Source organism: Mastomys coucha, unplaced genomic scaffold, assembly GCF_008632895.1.
Source record: "Mastomys coucha isolate ucsf_1 unplaced genomic scaffold, UCSF_Mcou_1 pScaffold19, whole genome shotgun sequence".
In the NCBI taxonomy this organism is placed as follows: Eukaryota; Metazoa; Chordata; class Mammalia; order Rodentia; family Muridae; genus Mastomys; species Mastomys coucha.
Window position 1 is genome coordinate 3,810,587 of NW_022196901.1, and position 23,997 is coordinate 3,834,583.

Genomic DNA, 23,997 nt, shown 5'->3' on the forward strand with positions numbered 1-23,997 from the left:
AAAATAGTTTGCTCAAGTTTATGCAAGGTGACAAACAGCAGATTCAGGATGAGAATTCATATCCCTGTTGTCACCTCTTGAGATCAAAAACAGAGCAATTATTTGAGTGGGAGAATTTCATAACTTTGAAAATGCACTTAATGGAGGGATGAATTTTCTGTTCTTCTAAACATTAAAATGTACAAATGACATAGATAACAAAATTGAAAAAATATAGTATCTACCTTTTGTCAAATTATGTAACTACATTTAAAATATATTTAACAACATATTTAATATTTCATCCCTTACTCTTGAGATACCAGAAATTGAACATTTTATTTTACAATGGTTTCTGGAAAAGAATCATGCATGAGACTCTTTTACTTTCTGCTTTTCTACTAAGCCTAAAAGCCACATTTAGGATTTCACTGCTTCACATATTGCTAGCTACAGAATGTCATAATAAGCATTGAAGTTACTCAGTTTTAAAACCTGGTTGTAGAAGGAAGGAAGCCACAAGTTCTTCCTGATTGAGAGGAATCATTAAGATGAAAGCATTCACAGCTAAGATGTCCTAACGTTTTGTTTTATTTTTACATTTCTATGATTACCTTGAAAGGATTCAGTGGTGTAGAGATCTGGCTGTTTCTGAAGGATGAATTTGTTACTTCACCAGTCTCTTTATAGGATAACATGAAATCCACCTCTTAAAGAGACATTTTGACCACCTACAGGGATAGTCATACGATATATAAGAGATTGCAATGGAGTATATAAACATCATTAAGTTTGAATATTCTGTATCAACTAAGAGAACTAAAGCAGTCAACTTAGTGATGGTTTTAGCTCTAGAAAACTAAGAGACTAAATCTCATTAACATAATTTTACAATTGGTTTAAATTATCTTTGATGAATTTGACTCTTCTGAAGAAATTAAAATTCTGTGACACTTGGTGTTTTCTTTAATCAGTGGGTTAAGATGATGGCACCATGCATCCCTGAGACTGTGCAACTCTATTTGGTAATGAGATTACTATAGAAGTTGCTGTGTACTGACAATAAACAAACTGTAGAAACACTCCAGGGTCTATAATTTCAACTCTTCATTATTTTATTTTCTGTGGCCACTAGTCATTATTTCTGACCAGTGGCTAAGGTCATAATTGCTTTTTTTCATGATTTTCCTCTGTTTATACCATGTGACTATTTTCTCAGAACAATGCTCTTGGACTTTTAGTTTTTTGTTTCTTAACCTTCGAACAAATTTTGAATTCAATTGAATTAATCAAAGCACAGTCAAATTATCTATTTTTTTCTACAGACCTATTTGTTTCTACCCAGAAAACCATGGAACATCCTAATTGGGGTCACTGTTTAGTTAAATGTTCAACTTTAATTCGGAGTGAAAACTTTATCCTTGTTAGAGGCTTCATTTGTCAGTAGACTTCCAAGCTGCTCTAGCTGGAGGGAACATTTAAACCCGATTAAGTAGAAAATCTCTTCTATCACATAAGAGGAAAATCATCACTGACAAGAAAACATATGTCGTTAAATAGTGAAACAAATGTTAACTTTCTCTGGATGTAATGGCAAAAACATAAGTAAAAGGTTCTCTCTTCATTTCTTCTGCTTCCTCAAATACAAAAGTGTTTTCTTTGAAATCTATTGGATGAATTCTGATAATGAACAGGTGTGAATGAAATTGAACTAACAGGAGAATAGAGAAATCGACTTAATAGAAGAATCTTCATTTTTTTGAAGATGGGTAGGAGATAATAAGAAAGAAAAATTCAAGTTGTAGACTTGAAAAACTGAATCATATAAAGAAAACTGTGAAAGGAGAAGGAAAGTGGAAAACATAAACATTTTCATCAGTTTTAGATAAAATTTACTTAATCAAAATATGTTTGGAGAGCTGGGAAGCTGACTCAGTCAGTAAAATGCTTACTTTGTGATGTTCAGAGTTCAGTGCTCAAAGACAGGAATGCTGATACGTTTATAAATCTAATACTAAAAAGGTAGACATTGAATCATGAGGACTACTGGTCAGTCTCTTAGCTGTACTTGGTGAGTTTAAAGCAAATAAAAGACCCTGTCTCAAAAGATGGAAAACCCCAACAAAGGAACAACACCCAAGTGTTTACTCTGGTCCTTATATGTATCCGCACATAGGTTCCTTTCTAGGTTTCTTATTTTATTACACACATTATTTATACAAACATACATATATATGTGTGTGTGTATCTCTGTGTGTGTGTTTGTGTGTGTGTGAGTGTGACAGATCTCTTCCACAATTGTCCATAATTTTAAATTTATTTTTATAATATTGGAAATACTTTTTGGTATTTGAATTCATGAATTTTTGCAAAGAATTTAGATTTCGCCATTTTGTTCTCCATTTAGTTAATGTTTTCATGGGAAATTAAAAATTCTAAAGTCTATGTTCTATTTATCAATCTCTAATTACTATTTTTGTATATGCAAATAAGATGTCATTAGTTTTAAAAACTTGTAATATGTAAGCATATCCAAATGTAAGCAAGTGGAGAAAAATATAATCATACAAAAATATTCATATTTCTTTAATTGTAAATAAACATGTTTAAATTTCTATTTGTGGGTGTGTTATACAACAAAATTAAATATAACATAATTAAAACTAAGTTAGAACTAGTCTGTGCATTTAATCTCATGTACATGGAAGGGGATAGCAATTACTTGCATGTTCTTAAGAGAATGTTCATTTTAATTAATAAGAAATAAAATATGAAGGAGTTTTGGATTTTGTCAAAGGTGGTTAGGCATCTAATGAAACGATCTCATGTGATTATTTTTAAGTTTATTTTTATGGTAGATTACTCTAACCAATTTTTCTATGTTGATCCAGCCTTGCATCTCTGGAATGAAGTCTACTTACTTGCTCATGGTGGATGATGTTTTGATGTGTTCCTGAACTCAGTTTGTGAGTATATTAATGAGTAGTTTTGCATCTATGTTCATGAGGAAAGTTGATCTATAATTCTCTATTTCTCAATTTTTTATATGGTTTGTACATCAGGGTAACTGATGCCTCATAAAATAAATTTTTCAATGTTACTTTTGGGTTTTTTTGTGAAATAATATAAGGAGTATGTAGTGTTAACTCTTCTTTGAAAGTCTGGTAGTGAAAGACTCCCGGGGGAGACCCCCCACTCAAATCTCGGAGGACATACACCCAAGGAATCACAAGAGACCATCTTGATGTAATAACAAGAGGTATTTTTTAATTTCGGGGCGCTCCGGTTCGGCACCACACCTATCTCACGCAGGAGCCGACCACAAGGCTTGAAAGTTAGGGGTTTATATAGGGAAAAGGTCTGGGGGAACAAAGGGATCAGTGTGGCCATACATGATTGGCTAGTTCAAATATTAACTATTTTGTGCAGAACAGAGTGGAAAATTCCTAAGGTTGGTGTTAATCTGAGTCAACAGATCATCTGACCTTAAACCATATCTGCCCAGACATGTAGTTTATGTCTTCTTGACCTGCTAGTTCTCAGGATGTCTAACAAACTGCTTGCTCATTCCCAGGCCTATGTGGGCCAGCTTGTGATGGATTCTTTGGCCCATAACTTTTCTTCCTAGTTAGCACAGGTCTAAAGCTTTAATTTTTCCTTTCAGTAGAATTCTGCAATAAAACCAAGTATTTGGCCCTCAGATGTATTTTTCTTTTGATTAAGAGATTTTAATGACTGTTTCTATTAAAATAGGGGTTATAATTCTATTTAAGTTGTTTACCTGACATTAGTTTAATGTTAGTAAAGGTATATTTTGAAAAAGTTATCTACTTCTTTTAGATTGCCCATTTTGGTAGTGTACATGTTTATAAAATACGTCTTTATGATTCTCTGGATTTTGTCAATGTTGTTGTTATGTCCCCCTTTCATTTCTGATTTTTTAATAATTATAAAAATTATAGAAATAAATGAATTTATTTCTATTGTTGTATAAAATATCCTGAAAAAAAAGCAACATAAAGAAAAATGTAATGACAAAATTTACAGAGAACTGTAACTAGCCTTCACCAATAGCCTCTCATAGGTTCTCTTCATGGTGCCAAGCCTCAATTCTTTTGCATGACCCCTTCAAGTCCTGGGTCATCAGTTACATCAGAGATTCCACCTTCACCAATGGCCTTCCATGATCTCTCACAGTGCCAAGACTCAGCTGCTCTTCAAGAACCCTTCATCCCTTCAAAGTCAGTACCACCTGGGTGACTCTTACACATTACCAAGTCCTGCTGCAGCACCAGATACAACCTTGACTATCTCTGGAACACAAATTCTTTGTGCTCTCAGAAAATGCATCTCAGGAGATTCCACCTGCTGGTCTCTTCTTAATCACCACTAATTTCTTAGCTCCAGCTAACCAAGCATCAAAAGTCCCAGTAATGCAAACATCTCACGTTAATAGTTCTGGTATCTTGTTAATCACAATGGATTCTTCTGCCCCAGCTAACCAAAACTACAGAATCTTTACAATCAAAACATCAATGGTCCTGATAAGAGTCTACAGTCTTCCCTCTGAAATTTCACAAGCCAGTCATCCATCTTCTGCACTGTTCTCAACATTTTCTTCCAAGATCCTACAGAACATCCCACAGAATTCTTAACATCCCAATGGCTCTTCTAGCTCCATGTTCCAAAGTCCTTCCACAGTCCTCCACAAAATATGGTCAGGTTGTCACAGGGATACCCCACTCCTAGTACCAATTTGTCTTAGTCAGGCTTTCTATTCCTACACAAACATCATAACCAAGAAGCAAGATAAGGAGAAAAGGATTTATTCAGCTTACATTTCCATGTTGCTATTCATCATCAGAAGAAGTCAGGACTGGAACTCAAGCAGGTCAGGAAGCAGGAGCTGATATAAAGGTCATGGAGGGATGCTCCTTACTGGCTTGCTTCCCCTGGCTTGCTCAATCTGCTCTCTAATAGAACCCAAGACTATCACCCCAGAGACGGTACCACCCACAAAGGACCCTTCGCCCTTGATCACTAATTGAGAAAATGCCCCACAGCTGGATCTCATAGAAGCACTTCCCCAACTGAAGCTCCTTTCTCTATGATAACTCCAGCCTGTGTCAAGTTGATACACAACACCATCCAATACAGGTATATTATGCATTCATTTTCAATGAATTCTTCAGATCATTTAATTTCATTTTTGCTTCTGTCTTGACCCATTTTTCATTCAGTAGATAGTTGTTCATCTTTCTGTAAGTATGTAAGCTTTCTTTTGTTTCTGTTCTTTTTGATATCCAGCTCTAAGCCATTGTGGGCTGATATGATGCAACGGTCAATTCCATTTTCTTGTATCCATTCAGATATGCTTTATGTCAGAGAATATGGCTTTGGAAAAAGGTCAATGAGGTGCTGGGATGACAGTATATTCTTTTGTGTTTGGGTGAAATATTTTGTAAATATCTGTTAAATGCATTTGGTTTATAAAGTCTGTTAGTTATACTATTTCTCTGTTTAGTTTTTGTGTGGATTACCTGTCTCTTTGTGAAAGGGACAGGTACTGAAGTCACCCACTATTTGTGTGTGAGGGTCAATATGTGACTTAAGCTGTACAAGTCTTTCTTTTACAAAAGTCATTGCCCTTGTGTTTTGAGAAAAGATGTAAAGAATTGTAATCAGTACCCTTCCTATATAAACATGAAAAATGTACTGAGAAAGAAATCAAAGAAATACTACCCTTTATAAAAACCTAAAATAATATAAAATATCTTGGTATAACTATTGCCAAACAAGTCAAAAACTTGAGTGATAAAAACTTTAATGATTTGAAGGAGGAAGTTGAAGAAGATACAAGATAATCAAGTATCACCCATGCTTGTGGATCCTTAGGATTTAGTAAAAATGGCCATTCTATTAGTAGCAATCTGAATATTCAACACAATCCCCATTGAAATTCCAACACTATTCTTTATAGACCTTGAAAGGAAATTGACAACTTCATATGGAAAGAAAACAGAATTGCCAGACTAATCATGAAAAATAAAATAACTGCTGGAGTTATCACCATCCCTGATTTCAAGTTGTACTATCACACCTGGCATTCACAGGTCAAACCCAATGTCTGCAAGTAAAGAATGCAATATAATAAAAAAGAAAATAGAGAATGGAAATAGACCCACATTTATCAATGTCCAAAAGATTCAAGTCTACATGTTTTGAAGACTTCAACATAAAAGCAGAGATATTAACCTGACAGAAAGGTGGTAGGGATAGTCTCGAATGCAATGGTATAGGAGACAACTTTCTGAATAGAAAACTGATAGCACAAGCTCCAATCAACTATTAATCGACAGGATGTCATGAAAGTAAAAAGCTTCTGTATGACAAAGGACACAGTCAATAGGACAAAGCACATAACCTACAGAATAGAAAAAGATGTTTACCAGCTCCATATCTGGTAGAGGCTTAAGATGCAAAAAATACATAAATAGCTTAAGAAACTAGGTACTAAAAAATCAAATAATCCACTTAAAAATGGAGTACAGATCTAAACAGTGAATTCTCAATAAAGGAGTCAGAATCTAAATGGCTGATAAACATATAAAGAAGTGGTCAACATCCTTAGCCAACAGGGAAATTCAAATAAAATATACTTTGACATTCTATCTTACACTTGATAAAATGGTTAAATAATATCAATAACCCATGTAACAGATCATGCTGGTGAAAATTTGGAACAAGGTGAATACTACTCTACTGCTGGTAGGACTGCAAACATACCATATAGAAGTCAATATGTTATTTCTCCAGAAAACTGACAATAATTTTACCTCAAAACTCAGCTATAACACTCCTTGGCATTTACCCAAAGGGCACTCTATTCTACCACAAGGACACTTGCTCGATCATGTTTATTGCTGCTGTATCATCATAGGCAGAAACTGGGAACAGAATAGGTATGCAATGAATGGATAAAGAAAATGTGGTAGATTTAGACACTGTTACTAAGCTTTAAAAAAAAAATGACATCATGAAATTTGCCAGCAAATGGACAGAACTAGAAGAAATCATCCTGGTTGAGTTAGTCCAGACCTAGAGGGACAAATATGGTATGTATTCAGTTATAAGTCAATATTAGCTGTTAAGGTTTAGATAAACAAATATGGCCCACATACCCCAAAAGGTTAAGAAAAGGAGGGCTCTAGGTGGGACACATGTATCTCCATGGGAACTTGAATAAGTTCTATGCATCTACTCGTGGCTGGTAGGGACAGAAGCAGAAAGCATAAAGTGGTTGGGGGGGGTGATGGATGGAGAGAATGAGGGGAGAGACTCCTGGAATTGGGGAGCATTTTAGGGCGATATGAAAACAGTACAGTGGATACTTCCTGGAATCTATGAATGTGACCTTAGTAAGGACTCCTAGTATAGGAGAACGTGAAGTTTTAGCCATGTTTTGTAGTAAAGCAAGGCTACCAGTGGTGTGCTTGGGTTACATTCTGTCAAGTTTTAGCCCAGCAGTTCCTGTGGATATCCAGGCTGATGTTAGCAGAAGTCTCTCTATTTCTCTCTGAAAACTGCCAAAAATGCCTCATGCCAAGGACAACATTCACACAGCTCACTGAACACCAAGAGATAAAGCAAGTGTCCACATGGAGCCTTCACCCATAAGTTTTTGTTCTGATGCAGTAGAGTATTTTGCAGACTACTGAAAGAGAAACCCAGACACCAACCTAGCCATAAAAATCTTTCCCCTACAGTCTGTCCCACCTGCAAGATATAGTAGGGCAACTGTGGCACAGAACTTGTTGGAGTAGCTAACCAATGTCTGATTTGACTTGAGACCCATGACACCAGGGGCATCCCATGCCTGACATTGCCTAAAGGGCCAGAAACAAAGACTGGATAGCTCAGGTACCTAGGATAGTACCAAAAATGACTGACAAAAAATGTCAATGAAGTATGTTCTAATTAATTCTTCTATACTTATAGACTAGAGTCTTATCTAGTCATCATCAAAGAGGCTTTCTCTAGTGGATAGGAGCAGATCCAGATCAGCAAGACATTATGCAGCAAATGTGTAAATTAGAATTCTTAGTATTTTCTACCTCTTAGAGCACAGAGAAGCTGGCAGAAATTAGAGAGAAAAGATTATATGCATCAGAGGGGTTAGAGTACACTGGTAGAACATGGTTTACTGAGTCATCTAATCAGGGCTCAAATGGGCTCACAGAGACTGAAGCAACAGTCATGGTGCCAACATGGTTATTCACCAGGTCTCGGTCCATACATTATGGCCATGAGTTCGTTGTATTGGTGGATCTTCTAAAAGTGAGATCGGCTATCTCTGACTTTGTTTCCTGTTCTTGGGGCTCTTTTCCTCCTCTTGGGTTGTCCAATTCAGTCTCAACATAAGGGCTTTTTGCCTGTATTATTGTATCCTGTTTTGTCAGGTTGTGCTGGTGTCTCCTGGAAGCCTGCTCCTTTCTAAGGGGAACTGCAGGGGCAAGATCCAGGGGAGAGGAGAGGTGGGAAGGGTCTGGGAGGAGTGGAAGGAGAGGAAAGGAAACACTAGCCTAGTATTTTGAGAGAATAATCTATTTTCAATAAAACAGTAAAATAAAAATGAGTATTTCAATAATAAGTAAAGGTTAAAAAAACATAAATGAAGGTTTCTCTTTTACTAAACTTAACTCAGAACATTCTCCCATTTAATTTTAATATAGAATCAAGAAATATAAATAAAGTGTAAATACTTCTCTGAGGACTATCACTGTAGCCAGGCAGCCAAAGAAGAAATTCCGGGGGGCGGGGGAGAGGAGAGAAAGAATTGTTATGCAGAACATCTTAGTAGGTAAGAATTTGTAAAAAGAAATTTTCAGCTCATGCAGAGCCTGTATATGACTACAGCTTTTCTGTTTCCAGCTGCTCTTATCTTCCAGCAAGATTTTTGTAGGAATCCATGTTATGTCTACAGAAAGTGAGTCATCTCCACTCAGATACTGAGGGCTCTAAAAACTAGTAGATAAGATATAAGACAGCCACATATCATACCCTATAAAAGTTAATCAAAAGCCCATGTTTTACAACATTTTGTCACAATAAATTAGGTGAAATTTCATAAGATTTTATATTAACGTGACAAAATGAGTACTGATTTTGACTGACTTTCTTCTGTAAACATTTACTGTGTTTAACTTACATTGTGACTATCAATTCTGATATCATTTAGTTTTGGGGTTGGTATTCTATCCAGTGGTATTTTTAAATGCAATCTCCTTTTCATTTGCATTTGGGTTGTTTCCACTGATTTTTTTTTAGATGCTCTATGTATTTATTACCTTTAATTAATGCAATAACAGGGGTCAAAAAAAAAAAAAAACCCTGTAGGCTACACAATTTCAAAAGTTGCATTACAGGGAAAGAGAAAGCCTGATGTTTATCAGCCATCTCTGTGGCTCTTTTTGTATGCATTCCTGGGGAGGTAGGCCTCTAATTGCTGTTGAAAGGGGTCTCATTCCTGGAGGGAACATGCCTATAGGTCTCCATTGAGCGGGGGAAGGCCAGTTGGTGGGCCCATGTATGTTCTCACACCAGATAGAGGAACCATAATTCCTGGTGGTGGGGTTGCTCTCTCAGCAGGCAGAGGTGGGGCTCCTCATCCTGGTAAGTACTGGGTAGAGCCAACTGCAGTGCTGAAAGTAGCAGCAACAGCAATCAACAGCTACTACAATGCCTCTTCATGGTGGAGTCATGACCTGCAGAGATGGACCTCCAAACTCCTCACACAGTGCCTGCTAATCCAGCAGGATCTTAGGTAATGGGTAAACCAGCTGGTACTCCTTTGGTAGCTTCCCTCTCAACCCCAGGACCACATATAGCTACAGAAAGTGGAACAAGAGCAATGCCAGTATCTTTAGGAGGTAGACCCTCCATGGTCATGAAAACCAAGTTCTCACTATGTACCAAAACCAGACCCAAATCTCATTTTTCTGCATACTCTGGGCTGTTTTGCATTATTTGGATTAATCTTCCTGAACTCATCACAATCACAGAAAATCAAATTCATATGCTTCTCAAAAGCCTTACATGTACCAATGAAGATTCTTCTGTCTTGCAGAATACATTTAATTCTATAGTCAATGGGCTACAGCATCTTGTTACTCTTATACACAGTCATGATTGCTGTTCCACAATAGTTGTTCTCAACAGTAAAATTTCATGATCTATAATCTTTGCTTATAGAGGTCTATAAGCAAAGGTATGATACAGGCACTTAAACACAATACAAACTTGACCAACATTTCCCAGTAGAAGAGTGCTCTTTTCCTTGACTTCCCCAACCTTGATGTGCTAATACTGCTTTAAGTACTTCTTGCTGTCTCAGCTATGAACACCTATCTCAATTCTGCCTAGAAAACCATCATACAAACATGGTACTGCTGAGAACATTGTGGGTACAAGTGGCACTCTTGGTTGCTCAGTGGTGGCATTTCAACATTTGACCTGGACCCTTTGACATTTGCTGCTCAGTAGTTCTTGGATATAAGTGATCCCTTGCTCACTTTATCACATTGCAAATTACTCCTCAAAACAAAAGTCAGATATCACCAGTTCCCTCTCCTCTCTTCCACTGATATTTTAAACTGAAAGTGATGTTGAAAGACTAAACTAGGAAAATTTTGAGAATACTGCATATCAAAATCTGTCTTGATCATAGCTATGCTTTAATGTTACTGTAGATGTCAAAGATGATTATACACTTTAAATATCACTATACAGCAACAAATAGTTGAGACTGTGATCATTCTTCTTCATTTATTTTATATTTTCTTAAAAAGGTTTCTAAATTTCTTGCTTTTTTGGAAAAGATCTATATAGATCCTATTCTAAACAGAACAGCATCAATTTCTATTCAGATATAGTTATTTATTATTAGTTAAAATGAGAATTATTTTCAAAATGAATGTATTTCTAGAAAGATGTTGCTAATAAAGTTTTAATCACATATGTATCATTTTTCTGAGTAGAATAGAGTTTAATATGCAAAATATGTTCAGACAACACTCTTGTAAAATGCCCACGTCAGATGTCTCCCATGTTACATGGTTATGTACTCTTTTCTTCATAATGTTTCTAGGAAATTATTTTTCTGTTTTTCCAGGCAAGTCATTCAAAGTTTAATTCTGAGATGGTAGAAGATATGTAAGTTCATAAGACAGATACTATAAAATTATATTTAAATAATTTTCAGACATAGTGATTTCATCATTTATTTCAGAGAAATGAAAATAATACTGAGACTAAAATAAAGTAGTCTTTATTGAAATAGTTAGTTAACACCCTGCATGTATAAACCTAGGAGCTGATAAATGCTTCAGGATTTAGTTGAGGGCAAGATATAACTCAGTGGGCAATTTTCTGCAGTGAACCTAAGATTATGAGACACGACCAATTTCAGGTACTAAATTTGCATTCTAAAGATTCTTTCTATGGTTACTTGATAGGGGCAACTGAGCTAATCAACAGTCTCATGGAAATGAATTGTTTGCTTACACTGTTTTATGAGCTGATATTTAAACTGGGGATTAAACATAGCAAAACCATAATTGTGATATTTTAAAATTTTACTTTTGTAAAATATACTTGGTATTTTTTCTTGGAAATTTTTACCTATATTATGTAAATATTAACTTCCAGTCTTCTTACCTATTAAAAAAATTATTTAGCTAAAACACCAATGGTTGTTTGAACATAGTATCAATAATTGTCTTTTAGAAACAGATTCATTGCCAGTCTCTCTGGACTTGTGTCCTGAGCAGACCTTGGGCCCAGGCCCCACAGCCAGTCCCACAATACACAAGGAAGCTGCTGCACTCCCAGGTGCTCTAACAATCCCAGGGTCACAGGATCCCAGAATCACAGGATCACAGAGACAGCCTGACTCTGAGGAGTTCTGATACAACCAGGATCACATCTGACTGACTCCAGTCAGATTTATCAAGGACAGGTAACACTAGAGATAACCAGATGGCAGGGGGCAAGTGTAAGAAAATAAACAACACAAACCAAGGCAGATGTCATCCTGGGCAGATGTCATACAGACCCTACAAGAACACAAATGCCAACCCAGGCTACTATACCCAGCAAAACTCTCAATTACCATAGATGGAGAAAACAAGATATTCCATGACAAAACAAAATTTGAACAATATCTTTCCAGAAATCCAGCTCTACAAAGGATAATAGATGGAAAACATCAACATAAGGAGCAAAACTATGCCCTAGCAGAAGCAAGAAAATAATCTTTCAACAAATCCCCACAAATCTAATTCCACCTCTTACAACAAAAACAAGACGAAGTGACAATTACCTTTTCTTAATATATTAACATGAAAATTAATATTACCCACATATCCTAACTGATTGAAATCCAAAAATATGAGGAATTAGAAATTTGTTGATTGTCATCCAATGGTCTCTCTTATTTGGTAACTGGAGAAATAGGTCCAATATTGTACAATCTATATACACTGTCAGCTTGTTTGTGACAGTGTTTTGCTGTGTACAACATAAGGTTCTTGCTTCTCCTATCTCAACCTCTCTATTAGTAGTATTGTTTATTTCATGTTTTAACACTATACTATGGATTTCAGAACAGCTTATATATTTCAAAAGTATTTATATACCCAAAGGAGACATAGACATTTAACTTGGGAGGTGTCTTGTAGAAAAGAGAACAACAAAGTGTGAGACTGAATGCTTTGCTTGACATTTGTAGCTCTTGTATCAAGTTTGAAGAAGAGGACTTTACAAGTTACTCTTTCTCTGAGATGAATGCTTTTCAAAATCAGCACAGCCAATGAACCAGATTCTTACCCACACCTAATGTCTGTGCCACCCTCCAAACATAACCATTGTTCTTTGAAACAGTTAGTGAATGACTTTATGGATAGATCATCTTAATACACACACCATTTCTTAAATGAATGTAACCTGTTCTCTGTGGGCTGAGAATAAAGTCACTCACTCAAGTCAAATAGTTTTGACCATAGCAGGAAGTCTGTATCCAAAAATCATGCCTACAATTCATTCCTTGGCGCAGCAGAACTGTCAACTCTCAGCTTAGATATGATGGAGGTAAAATCCTTCAGTCATTTGAGGGTCATTGAAGTACAGCCTTATTACAATGAAATCCAGTGTCTAAAATTGTGCTTATTTGGGGCTTATACCACAGTAAGAGCCAAGATTTTAAACTCTACTAAGTACAAAACAAACAAACAAACAAACAAAAACTTTATATTTTTATGTTCATTTAAGAAGATACCAATAGTGAAGTATTATTTTGAAATATACAGTTAATATGTTTGGAGTTCTTTAAAATTTATACTGAGAAAAACATATGTATTTTCAGTATTGCTATAGACAAGCATTTACATAACACTGTTAAATTGATTGTTGTTTTATATCAAAGAACTTCTATAATACTCATTTTTATTGTTATAATATTTTATAAATTTTAAGGAATGTTACAAAAAAAGATATTGTAGGTATTGAAGAGGGGGTCTCGGGGAGGAGTTGGGGTACAAAAGGAAACAAGAATGTGATTTAATTCTAATGTGATTTAATTCTATTTACTTAAAATATGTTTTTAAATGTTAAAAAATCCAGACAAATTGAAATCATGTAACTTTTCTCATCATAATGCAATAAAAGTTAAAAAAAAAAACGAAAAAAAAGAAACAGATTCATTAAAAGAATTCATAGAATATTAAGGAAGAAAAAATTAGATAATAGAGTGTTCTTGTAAAATATGAGAATCTAGAAAGACTTGGGAGAAGAATGTGAATTTGTCAGGCTTACACCTCTCTAGAGTCACTTATTCCTCCTCAGAAACAAAGGAACAGAACACTCAGGCACCAACCTTATGCCAATGCAAACAGGTCAAGGCAACGGAAGGCATTGTAAATTAATTCAAGTCTATACCCAGTCTCCCAGGTGTCTTTAATAGAATTATTTGTACCCAAGTCAAAGACTTTTATCTCTCAGTTCAATGGGTATGAGTCATATGTACAGGCTAGTTTTCTTTCTTCTAGGTTTCCCAGTTTGTTCCAAACGCCTTTATCCTTGTTAAATCAAAGGATTAAGGTCAATGCAGGTGCTGTTGTTACTGGGATGCCTTAATGCTTCCAAGAAAAGGAAGGCGATCCATTGAAAGATGTATGTATGGTACAGTAAATATTCTCTTTCAGTGTTATATGGATCTCATATCCAAAAGAAAAGAAAAGAAATTGGAAGTTTAAAGGTCAATTCCAACAAGAAAAATCTAAAATTAATTAATGACCCTGCGGGAGTATGTAGTAGCTGGGAGAGATATGGTTTAGAATTACAAATTAAGGTATGTAGATATTTGTACTGTTGCAAATAAAATGCTGGAGGTAATTTTGAAATTGCAATCAGACAGGTATCAGAGTTCACAGGATCTAAAAGATCTTGACCAAGAGATTTAGATTAGATGGTAGGGACTAAGGGAATAGTTTTCCCACAGAAGTCCCTGAGATGATTGCTTCCTCAGAAAATACACTGCAAAGGGCTCTTATTATTTTTCAAAGTTAGTAGGAAAAGAGTGATTTTCTCCACACCTCCCAAAATGAATTCATAACTGCAACAAATTGTATATTCCTACTTTCTAGGTAAACATGAGTTTTTTTTTTACTGTATTTTTTTTTTTGTAACCAAGAATAATATTACTATTGGAGAAAATATGAATGTTATTTATTTCAAATCCAGGACCTTTTACTCTGATGTAAACAAATTCAATTGTTCTTTAATGCACAGGAGAGAGGGAAGTACAAAGGTAAAGGGAAATAGGAGGTAGAAAATATAGCCTTTAAAGTACAGCACAAAAACATGAAAAATGGAATCTAAACATATTTCTATTTTGCTTTTATACTTATGCATTTTACTACATGAATGAGTGGCTTTGTTTGCTTGTCTGTTCTGCTTTCATCCTAATATTATTGGCATGGTTCTTATACAATTGTTTTCAGTAAGCAATAATCACACTTCAGATAAAGCTCAGTGGCTTCAATGTTGGCACTGAGCAAAGCTGCTTATTATGGTATAGAACAATATTCATCTTACTGCATTAAACAAGCAAAATATTTTTCTCTATAAAAATAAAAACAATATTTTTATGTAAGATACATTCTTATTCATATAAAAAACTAAGCTTTTACATAGAAGAGAGTAAAGATGCATTAAAACATATTAACTTTAATTTTTTAAGGAATGGGAATTAGTACTGTCTTTGTATTATACACACTATTTCTAAAATTATCCCATGGTGGCTCAAATATTTTTCAAGGAATTATATTGTTTATAAATTCATATAGCAGGATTCTATAGCTTTCATCTACAAAACTATATTATTATTTAAATTGATAATATTTTCATTTTCTTTTTAGCTATTAAGTTTTGACATTTAAGGTTTAACTTCTCAGTACATTAATGGAAAATTCCAATGTCCATTTTTATGGACAAGTATATATTCTGAGTAATTTTAATATTAAATAATATTATTTTACATGACATAATTTTAGATGTACTAAGATTTAAAAAATAGTGATGTAGTGTTAATTTTCTGACCTTCTAACAAGTCCTTTTAGTAAAATAGAGACTCAAACCAAGAAAAGTTTCTTCTGACATCTATTTGAAGTATTTTTACAAATGGACTAAGATTTAGATCTCCCCCTCCCTATTTCTGGAGCCTCAAGTCTCTCAAGGATTAGGTAAATCTTCTCCCACTGAGGTTAGACCAGACAGTCCTTTGCTGTATATGTGTCAGGGGCCTTGGTCCAGCTTGTGTATGTGACCTGGTTGGTGGCTCAGAGTCTGAGAGATCTCAGGGGTCCGGGTTAGTTGAGTGTGCTTGTCTTCCGATGGGGTTGCCCTCCTCCTCAGCTGAGGATCTGTGGGAGGGTAGATCCGGAGCGGGATAATGACTGGATTGTAAAACACATATGTGCGTTTTACACACACACACACACACACACACACACACACACACACACACACATACACACACACACACATACATATATATGTACATGTGTGTGTATATATATATTTATACATGTAGATATTTCAAAAAGTTTGGGACTAGGAAAAAAGAAAAAAGTTTTATGCATATGCATATATGATGTATACATATACATATATCAATAATAGCAACAAAATATTCAGATATACAGCATGGTACATACTGCTCATGGAAGACCTACTTTGAATAGTGAAACTTCTTTGGTTCTCTCCATGTATTTTTCTCCTTCTCTCTCTCACAGCATGTTACTTCAGGATTATTTTGTGCCTTCTTTGTGTTAAGACTTTTGTGGAAGGTGTTATGTCACTTTCATTCTTTCTCAGTGTCCTTATCAAACTTGCAGCTATGTTCAGTGTTCTCTGATCTCACAGCTGACATTTTTTAGTTTGTGAACTTGAGTCACTAATATATAATGTAAGCTATAATCAAGACTGGATTACTTGCATTTATATGCCAACTATGATGAGGATTTTAATACATTTTGTTTTTCTAGTTCTATTGTAAAGTTAGAAGCCTATGACTGGCTGTTATTTAATGTTTGTCTCATGCATACCTAAGGTCATAATAATAGACACTCACTTTAAACAATATACATTTTTTTCTGCCTGTCCTTTCTAAGAAAAATACTGTTGAAAGCACAAAGGGAAGAAGATCAGGATATGGCTAAACAAAACAATCTACATTGGAACCCTCACTATCAATGTAGTGACCACCATTGTGTGATCTTAGTGATAGAGAAACAGAGACAAAAATATCCTTGGGGCTTACTGGTCCAACAATATAGCTGAATTGATGAGATATATACTGTTATGGACAAGCTCATTTGCAAATATACCATCACATATGTGCACACATAAATTCCTAAACACATTTCCACAAAAGTTTAACCAAGTTTTCTTCAGACTTTTTAGTATAGACACATATCAAGTCTACTTACACCTAGAGATACATACATTTTTACTCAAATGTGTGTTTCAATTGTGAGCTTGGCAAATATTGACATACAGCAGATACTTTATATTAATACATAAAATATTGATTACGGATGAAGCCCTAACATGGTTATTGTAATGAATCATTGAGCAGCTTGTCTGGAGAAGGGTAACACAGACACAGAGACTGTTGAATTCAGTGGTCAATTAATAGCTCAAATCTATTTCTGTAGTAAGAGAAGAGATTTGTGAATATTTACCTAACAGAAGTAAAGATTAAAAAACATTACTTACGAATATTGAAAGAATGAAATAACACGATCACCACACTGAGAATTTAGCAAGAGAAAATATTTAACATGCTAATATAAATACATACACTTAAAAATACATGTAACTAAACACACACCTATCGTCAGGAAATAGGTGCTCCCCAAGCTCCTCTGTGCCAATAGTCACATCATCACAAGCCACCAAATTCAACACATGTAAACACTAAAAGCCCCTGTCATAAGTACTTGCTATTTCTCTTTAGTTCTCTCTGTGTCTCCCCTCTCTCTACTCTTCCCTCTTGATCCTGCTCCAAGGTGGCTTTTCCTCCCCCACAATACAATAAATCTCTTTGTGAGATCTGTTGTACAGTGTGATCTGTACAGCATTCCTCAGCCTTGATCTACCAAGGTACCCCTCAGCAGCTAAACCCTAACATTGGTGCTTAAACTTGGTAGGATATCCTGGTGGCTGAACATTCCCCACTTGGGTATCTAAGCCACAAGGGCCACTATTCCTTATTTTTAGTCCACCTGCATCAAGAGTCACTTTCCAGCTCACATCCAACAGCAATAATTGGTAAGCTTTGCCTTTGGCTAGAGTAAACCATGGATCAGAGGATGTGACTGTTGAGAAAATGGTACCACTCTGGTATTCTTGGAGGTGGAGCTACTCCCACCAAGACCTTTAAGACTAAGGTTGACCCTATTCACTAACTCTACCTCTAACCATTTCTCTTGGGTGAGACTTCATTTTTGAGCTCATTTCACCCTTTCCCTTCATTAGAAATTTCTGGTACAAGGTGCCATGTATTTTTAGTCCTGCCACAGTCCAGTGAGGTGAGGACCTACTGACAAGTTTATGCTTTCCCTGTTTGATTCCCCTGAATGTCAGGACTCCTTGGACATCATTTCTTCGAGTTCCCTCTCTTCCTCACCTACGGGAATTTCATCATCTGTACCTCCTAGCTCTCTTTGAGGATATCTCTTATAGAACCTACAACCCTCTCCACTTAGCATCCAATTTAAGGGCTATTAAACTTGTTTACCTTTGCAATCAAATCTGGTCTGAATAACCCTTAGATAATCAATCAAAATGTGTGCGTGTGTTTGTGTGTGTGCATGTTGCATATGTAACTTGGATTCAACTCTATGTGTGCATGTGAATATAACTTAAATTCTCATTTGAAAAAATAAATCTAACTAGGAAAACAGATATTTCTAAATAGCAAATATGTGTCTCTTATCCATATTGACTGATGGCCTGATGCTTACAACATCAGGATATCATCATGGCTGGCCATCATATTTATTAAGGATAAAGCATATATGTCATGTGGTACATCATCATCTTAAGATGACCACGTGGCCTAAAGAAACAATTGTAAAACTAAATTCTAGTGAGCTATCTGGTTATCACAGTATTACACTTTAGCCTAAGGAAGCAATAACATGTCTCAAATATTTTGGATTGGTATGGAGTATATAATGATAAAAATTTAAAGTTATATTTGGAAGCATACTTTATATGTGACTTGACTTTGGTTTAGAATATACTATATATGATGGTAAAATTTTAAGGGGATAACTAATTTAAGATAAATGTTTAACTATATTTTTACTACATGTTGAACACCAAACTGTTATTTAGATAGGTAACAACATATGTTTGCTAAATAAAATAAGGTATATTTGATAATCAATATTTATAAATTCCTAAGGTGTACTCAGGTTCACAGTAATATTTGCCTAGCTTCCTTGTCTTTGCTCACTTTAAGCTTTAACCATTTAAATAAACTAAGTCATATAAAATTGCAATATAGTGAAATATAAAAGGATCAGTAAAGTTGACAGTCTCTTTATGGACTATATTTCTGATGAAAGGTTTTATATTGATACTAGAAGAGCTTCAATTTAAAATCATTATTTTTAATACTAAGCCTAAGAGGGATGTAATTTAAATTCAGACTCAGGAAAACTACTAACTGATTGTAAACTGTTAATGTTAATTAAGAAATGAAAATTAATGGTTACTTACCTTACAAATAATAAAATTCTTAATGTGTTCAGGACTATATTTGTAGTTATGCTAAGTACTAATATAATTAATTATAGGAGTAAGCTTTATTTAGCCTCCTTTATATGTTATCAAAGTTAAGGCTAAAAGAAGTAACTAGAAACAGGGAAAGTTTGTTTAGTTCAGATATATTTAATAAGTAAATGGCCATCCAAACTTGTCAGACATCTGCTGAATATGATATTGAATATTTAATTAAAAAAACCCTGTGATAGATATTCCAGATCCTACCTGCATTCTTAATCTCCTACAAAGATGATGGGGAACAGAAATCCTCCATCTGGAGCTTGCTTCAAATGGGGCAAAACTAGCCATGAAGTAAAGAACTGCTCTTCACCTTACCATCTGCTAGGATGCTGTCCAGACTCTGGGCTAGCAGGACACTGGGGAGTTCAATGCCCCATTTAGTCTAACCAAGGTAGGCCAGTCCCACAAATTCCTCCTCCATTGGAAAGTCTGTTGGATCTTCTGGGCCTGGCAGCTGATGACTTGTCCAATGAATACAGGTAAACCTAGGATGCCTGTTCAGGTAGGCGCCGAGTCTGTCATTTTTCAGTAGATTTGAAAGCTGCTTGGTCTGTCCTTCCTTATTACTTAGGTGAAATACATCCCCAAATATCTGATGATATTGATGACTAGGCTTTTGATGGATTTGTCAGTGTAACAGCAGAAACCAAGGCTTCATCTGCCTTCTCAGTTCTCTTCACGTGTAAAACTTAGTCCTCAGGCCTCACTTTCCTAGAGATACTAGACCTAGACACAATTTACTTTGTTAGCAGACTCTAAAAGGAGAAAAAACTTGTGAAACAGATTTCAAAGTTACTTGTTACTATTATTTTATTTAAAGGAACTGTGGTTGTCTTCTAAGTATAGACTTAATAGAGCTTCTGATTGTGATGAAAATGTCTGTTTAGTCTATACATCCCCAGTCTTCTGGATAACAGAAAGACTGTTAATGCTTTTAACCCAAAATCATCTTGAACAACCAAATACCTACTACAATTCAAAGGTGTGGGTTGTTTTTCTACAATGTGGTTTTCAGTACAGATTACAAACAATGGTAATGTTAACATATATAAAACTTACCTCTTTTTTGTAAACTGAAAAATATTTTGTAAGCTTTAGGAAATTGAATTAAATCTACCTCTCACAAGCCAAATGAACTCCAGATAAGTACTGTCAATCAACAGACTGTTTCCACACTTGCCTATTCTGCCCAATCATGGGGGGTGGGTTCTAGTTCCCCACTTTGCTTGTTGTAGGAATCCCCTCACCCAAATGCTAGAAACATGGACCTAAGCATTTCAAATGTACACACTTGATAAAGAAAAAGAAATTCTTAAAGTCCTTATCTTTACCTTATTTCCCTAATCTCTTTGCCCAACAGATTTCAAGTCACCTTCAGAGTCCTCCAGTACTAGCTCAGTGTTTCCTCAAAATATGCATCCTGGACAGTTTCAAAGTAGCCAGACCCACATTTACCCAGCCCAACAAACGGCTCCAACTGCTGCCAGCATGTCCGTAGCCCCAAATGGTCCTACAGAGCTGGGTAGAGAGTAAAATAGCCTCTTTTCCAGGACATCGTTAGTGTCCTAGCTTCCTTGGGTCCCCCCAAATGCCAGTGCCTCTAAACAACAGGAAGCAGTATAAAGAGCACTGAGCCCCCATTCAAGCCTTAATCAACCATCCCTTCATATTTGCTCACCTTTTTAATAGACAAAGGGATGAATGTTAGAAACCAACTGTTCCTCCAGACTACTTTAGCTCCAGCAGCCACATCAATACCAGTCCCCAAGTAAGCTATGTATACATTTCAAAAGCTCCGTTCCCAGCCAACATATGCCATGATCTTGTTCTGTCTGTCTGCCTTTCTTGTTCTCTCTGTTTTTCTCTCTACTCCAAGGTGGAAAGCCCCACTCCAATGTGGTCATTTGCTCTACATCAACAATAAATTTCTTGCATTAGGTCATTTTATCATATGATCTCTATAGCATGCCTTAGCCCCATCCACAAAGGTACCCCTCTCAAGCTAAGCCCTAACATCTATACCTTTAAACATATATGTATATACCACACATGCTTGCACTTGAACATTCTATAGTAACTATCTTATAGAAACTGAATTATTCTCCCTGGGCTGAGGAGATGAGCCATGATTTTAACAAGTCATTGTTCCTTTTTAAACTGTTTCATCATCCATAAAATGAATTCTTAAACTGAATTATTCCCTAACATGTTGGATTAGTTCTGCTGTACCTACAATGTGCTTCATTCAATGAATCGCCTGCTCTCATTAAAATAAGAGCAAAAGAGATGGAGAGACAGAGAGAGGCGGTGGAGAAACAGTGAGGTAGGGAGGGAGAGGAAGGTAGAGGGATCCTTATTCAACCCTTTTCCTAGTACCTCTGAATAATATGGGTCTTCACATAGGCCACCTCTAAGAGATCTTCTTTTTACACATTTAATCCTTGCTTTATTCCACTCTGCATTTATATGGAACCTGCCTTTGCACATCTAACATTAGGCCAGGCAGCCTGTGTATGACAGAGAGCCAAGTAGCTTTCCCCTATTTGCTAGAATTGCTTGATTCTGACAGCGACAGCAGCTCCTACACAAGTCTAGCTCTATAAAAGATTGACATTAAAGGACCATAGAAAAATTTGTCAGTGCCAGTCATTTCTTTTGCATCTAAATGACTCAGCCCTCCCAACAAGATTCTGAATTAGATTCAAATGCCAGAGGATTTCAACAGGGATGTGCAGACACTTGCCTAAGTAAACTGACAGACACAGCTTCTTATTTTTCTTCATGAAAGTGGAGGACTATGACTCTGGTTAATCTTTTCATGATCATCTTGTCATCAAAGAATACCTCAGGTGGCAATTAGACCATTGCCATATTCATACACATCTGAGATTCACTCTACCAGACCTAGCAAATGCTGCATTTGGTGTCAAAGAAAAATGTGCTTAAATACACTGGGGGAAAGTTGTTATGTTATTCATCTAGTATCAATAAAATCATTTTGAATAATTTTCTACATGTGTTAATTCCTGGTGTTCTTCTATAATAATGCACAAACAATATGAGGCTACTTCACCTTTCCTTCAATCATAAGTCTGTGGTTGTATAGAGAGGCTTATTTGGTAAAATTTAATAAAAATAAAATGTTGATTTTCATTCTTATTTGTCATTTTGGCATTGTTCTTAAAATAAATATTATAATTTGTTCAATCAAAAGATATGTCACTTAGATTTTTAAGTTTTCTGTTCATGTGGGCAGTAGTTTTCACTACACTGGTCCACCTCCCTGTAACAGTTATTGAATTAAATTCTCTACCTGTCACACTTAATTCCCATAGGCATTCTAACATGTCGTATTCAATAATTTTAGATTTCAGATAATGTCAAGTACAAAAGATAGTACAAATGAGATGAACCTTGCTTTGAAGAATGTGCTTTAACAATATAGCTAAGAGTCTTTTCATGCATCATTCCTTTTTTTTTTAAATTACCAAATGCTATCTGTGATACTGTGCTTCTTTAAAGTACAATGGATAAATCTAGTGATTTGCTTCTTGTGGTTAGGTAGCATATCATTTTGAATAGGATCTTTAAGACAGGGCAATTTCCTACTTGATCTTATTTGACTCAAATGCGATCTGCAGAAAGTTAATTTGCTGCAGATTGTGTTTCAGTTATTCATCCATTTAGAGAGTGTATAAGTTGAAATATTAAGAAATAATTCTGATTATTTAGTTGGTAATAGAAAACAAAGGAACAACTAATGGGGATTGGGGAATTTCTCTTAACTCACACAACTTTAAATGTACAACATTTATTAAAATACATGTAATATACAATGTGGAAATGCATCAAAACTTCAATCAAAATTTAAGGAATTATGATATTTATAAATAACATCTCAATCAAATGCCTCTTATCTGTTTTGCCTTCTTATAGCCTGAGTATAAGTGAACATACCCTACTTTGTATATCTTGTGAAAACTAGTTTTACTTATAAATGATATAAAAGTTAGGTATTTTGTAACAGAGAGACCATTAAATAGATACCAGAGGATGGATAGATGAATATATAAATACATAGATAGATAGACAGATAGATAGATAGATAGACAGTGTATTTTTTTCATTGTTAATTTCATTTCCTTTGCTCAATATTGTGGTTGTCAGATTCATTCACATATTTATCTGTAAATTTTCTTGCTATATGATCTTATTATAAAAATGTATTGCCATTTATTAGTTATTCTTGCTTCACCAGCTTCATTCTTGATGCATATTTGGATTGATATCAGATTGATATCAGGATTATATGGATTAGAGATGCTGTAAATATCCCTGAAGTATCTGCTGAGACATGACACACATAAATACAGCTGGATTAATTATGTGATATATATCTTAAGTATGATTTTTGTAAGGCATATCATATTATTCATCCTGTAGTATATTTTATTGAATAAATCAATATAAAATCAAATTACTTGAATCATATGACTCAAGTAAATATAAAGGATATTGCCAACTCTGTGATAATTAATGAATGGAAAGAGAATGGAGATTAGGATGTCCTTGGAAAGGGAAATAAAACACCAAATTTCCTAATGT

General features: G+C 35.2%; 1 protein-coding gene and 1 pseudogene across 1 annotated transcript in view; both read right to left on the reverse strand.

The window, feature by feature from the left end:
• The window catches only part of Znf804b (zinc finger protein 804B), a 555,475-nt gene that overhangs the window by 111,904 nt on the left and 419,574 nt on the right, over nt 1-23,997 (reverse strand). The window lies entirely within an intron of this gene.
• Nucleotides 9,399-10,165, reverse strand: LOC116097437 (annotated as a pseudogene).